The sequence below is a fragment of the Mchenga conophoros genome, linkage group LG3, assembly GCF_057382185.1.
Source record: "Mchenga conophoros isolate Kocher_MC1m ecotype Shallow Benthic linkage group LG3, M_conophoros_male_GT1.1, whole genome shotgun sequence".
Classification (NCBI taxonomy): domain Eukaryota; kingdom Metazoa; phylum Chordata; class Actinopteri; order Cichliformes; family Cichlidae; genus Mchenga; species Mchenga conophoros.
The window spans coordinates 21,120,717-21,124,653 of NC_140528.1; the positions used below are offsets into that span (position 1 = coordinate 21,120,717).

Consider the following 3,937-nt stretch of genomic DNA (forward strand, 5'->3'; position numbering starts at 1 on the left):
ACCGTGTGTGTCAGTGTGGCAAACAAGTAGTTGTGAGGTGTCTGGACTGCCTGCCTCTTCCATTCCTTTGTGCTGACTGTGATATTGCAGTTCACACACGCTTTGTCCTGCACAGCAGAGAGGCAGTAACAGGAGGGTTTTTGCAGCCTTCATCAGAGTTTCACAATCCAATAGGTACGGTTTTTAAGTCTTATGCATTTATTGCTATGTACTATGAGTGTGTGCTGTTATTGTATATTTATTGTGTATCATTTAATTTCCAATTCTTTTTATATATATTGTGTGTTTTTAATGTTAGTTCGGCTGTTGCCTGTGCAAAGACCAGACTGTGTGTGACTGCCCAGCAGGTAACGTTGAGGTTTCACCCGGTGCAATTGTGGCTCTTGTAACCATAAATGGTAAGTTGCTCTTTTGTCACACAGTACATACACAATAGATGTGTTTGCAGGTTTTATTGCAAATTGTACATTGCTACATTGTTTTGAATTACCCTCGGCCCGCAGTATATGTGGGCACCTGTCAAAGGTCATTTGGATTTACCAGACCGCTTTGAAAACAACATGGGAAAAAATGAATGTCTTTGTTGAGCCATGACTGGATTTCTCCTTATCCTTCCTAAAGGCCGTTATAACCTTGCACTGCCAGTGGTGAGCTGCACCAGCTGTGGCCTAATGTGGTCCCCCTCAGTTAAGGACATCCTGGGTAGTGGATATTGGCCTGGCACCTTAAATTTCTGCACCCTGTTTTCAATGGATGTCTTTCAGTCTTTCTATGACATTAAGAAGCTGCAGCAGGGATGTCACTTAAGGCCTTTGTCAAAGTGCTGGATGAACGAACAGCCCATTTTGGAAGGGTGAGTTTCTAAATTTGTCAAGTTTAAGGAAATTGTGCAAATCAATGTTTATGATGACTGTCCGTGAATATTCTGTTGTTTGTCCTCTACTTAAAAGACTGGCCGAATATCAGCTGATGCCTTCAGCAAAAGTTTCTTGGAGTGGAGTGCTGTAAAGTTTGAGGTGGACAGGATGTGCAAGGAGCCATGCTTTAGCTGCCCTGCCTGCACTCCAGACATGCTCGCCGTCTCAGTTGATGGAAACTGCAAGCTTTATCGCTTTCAATCAAATGCAAGGTACGTTATGCATTGTGTACATAAATTAAATATGGATTTGTACAAAAATTGTATTTTGATGTTTCTTTTCAAACAACTGTCACCGTGTTCGTTCAGCACTTCAGAGCAGGGGAACTTTGAAGGTGTCTTCATTGAGAAAGATGAGGAAGTTGCTGAGTTTGTGAAATACATCCAGAGACACACAAATGATGTAAGATACACATATATATCAGTGCTGTCAGCGTTAATCTTGTTAAAATGACGTTAACGCCATAACCATATACTCATACGTGTGTGTGTGTGGATACATATTTGGATGGGTGGATATTTATTTTGTTTTTCTCTTGGTGTTGTCGTAATACTATTTACTTGACTTTATCTTAATGTGTACTTCATTTTGAGTAGCTCACACTTGGATGTGCGAGGTATACTGCAGCTTGTAGTCTTGGATACATTTAAGACATTTTGTTATAAGGTTGAATGAATTCAGCAGTCATGTATTGTGACCTCCTTTCTATAGATCAAATGGGGAGGTGCGTTTCAGGATGGGGCCAGTTCTACAGTTGGAGAAGAGGTGGAGCAAGTAAACAGTTTCCTGTCTAGGGCGGCCATCACAACGAAGTACATGTCTAAAGCAGGTGTGTGTCTGTGTGTGAGATTCCACTCAGTCTCCTGCTCATTCATTCTTATTTGTATACTAACTGAAATGCAGGGCGAACAGACATGCTGAGCCTCCTGGCTTTGGGCTGGAACAAAAGGAAAGTGGAACAACTGGGCCGCACTTTGAGCCAGAGATATCTAAAGGTCATTTTTTCAACACCCATTTTAATGTGTGTGGTAATGGGGGGGAAACACCAGTACTCTAAAAATGTCCATATGAATGACATTTATTAATGTATTCTTAGATCATAAGGATCCTTAGAGAACAAGTGGAGAGCCTGAATGCGAGCAGAAATGAGCTGGGTGTGGATGACGACACACTGCAGCAATGGGCTGAAGGTGAGTCTCAATATAATGCACTCGTGTATAACAACAGGACCCACCATGGCCTCATTAAAGAACTTAGAGTTAAGATCTTTCTGACAGTGTCAACAAACAATGAAAAATAAGCTTGTAAAAGCAGAATTGATGGCAGAGTTGTTGCGTTTGATCAAATTGGATTGGACCTGGGTTGAAGTGATGTCGTACTAGTTGGTTTTATAAAGCTGAACACCAACATACTTGTTATCTCATGATAATGCAGCACATGAAGGCTCCAGATGTCTTATAATGAATATCATCAAGTCAGTGATTACAGAGTCCACTGTAGTTTGGTGACTGTTACTCATCCTGTGTTCTGATTAATATTCCTCTCACTTAGAAACGGATCAAACTGATGGCAGCCTTGGAGCGTTGCAGGCACGAGTAGAGGAGCTTGTCGTCATCATCAGAGTGCGAACACAAAGTCTTTACAGACAAAATGGTGTCACAGTTTCTTTGAAACGGACCGTTTGATGCTCAGTTTGTACAGCTTGTACAGCTACTTTGTAAACAGAATAAAATCAGATCCAGGTTTGTTTAAGCTGGATGTGATTTGTTCTAGCAAACGAATTGATGAGTGTAGATTAAAATGTAAATATATGCATTATGTGAAGGTGTTCCTTTTTATGATTATTTACAGATAGCAACAAGAGGCGACACAGAATTCGCAAGGTCATCTTAGATGAGAAGAAACGCTTGGCGGCTGCTGTTGACGACTACAACAAGGAAACAAGCAACAAAGCAAATCGTATCCAGTGATGCCCTCATGCAGAGCGACGTTTGGCCCTGGCAGAGCACAAGTGAACATAAGCTCTTGATTTCTAAATATCCTTTTTAAACAAACTCCCAGTATCTGAGCAGTAGTTGAATGTTTTGTTCTTGAATCATAATATGCTGCTATGTTTTCCCATCTGATGTTGTTAAACTGCAGCTGCTGCTGACCTCCGGACAAAGAGAAAGGTCTTTGAGAAGGTGATGGCTGTGAGGCGCCTGAGAGAGGAGGAGATGATCCTTTGCAGGGAGATGCAGCATCACTGGACAGTGTTGCGAATGCGATCTGTGGTGTTGGGGACAATCTCCTCAGACTGTAAGCACATCTTTTATTTATTTATACATTTGGTGATGAATTGATTGAAAATAATAGCAGATGCTAAAGTCTTACTGGATCTTTTACCTATATTTGGGTTGCTAGCTAACACTGCCTTCTCCCTTAAAAAAAGTTTAATTACATGATCCTAACTCCTTGTGTTTATGAGGTGAGTTTTTTTGTCTGTTTGTTTGTTTTACTTATATTTAATAGTTTTGTTGTTTTTACAGCCTCCCTTGTTGGCATGTCGGAGGATGCACAGAAAGGACTCCATAGCCTGGTTTAAAAACAAAGTGAACTGAAAGCTGAAACGCTCAAAGTAAAGGACGTGTACAAGAGAATCCTCAGCCACCAACCACTCCTGGAAATGGACTCAGAGGAGGAGGAGGACATTCCAGACGATGAGAGTGATTTGAGCACTTCTGATGAAGACTGATTGTGTCATCATTGATGTTATGTTTGCTAGAATAAAAAGTTAATCACATCTGTTTAATGTGATTTTCATAATGTCTGTTTCAGAAATTGCTTATCAACAGACATTTTACATGTTGAGAAGAAAAATGTAATTCCCTTGGTGCAGTTGTTTACCCTGAATCATTCTTTCCCATCTAATTTAATGACTCGTGCACATGTTCAGATACAATAACATCATTGAATTCATGGGATGCTTTCTGGGCTGCTCAAATTACCACAAAATGTAAAAGCACCAGGCAGCACACTCA

The 3,937-nt window shown here is 40.7% G+C and overlaps 1 long non-coding RNA gene across 1 annotated transcript; it reads left to right on the plus strand.

The window, feature by feature from the left end:
- The first annotated feature begins 1,704 nt into the window (after positions 1 to 1,704).
- On the plus strand, positions 1,705 to 3,209 carry LOC146577655 (uncharacterized). The gene is made up of 3 exons (XR_014891652.1): positions 1,705 to 1,912; positions 2,014 to 2,570; positions 2,769 to 3,209. It is a non-coding gene; the product is annotated as an uncharacterized LOC146577655 (long non-coding RNA).
- Positions 3,210 to 3,937: the final 728 nt, after the last annotated feature.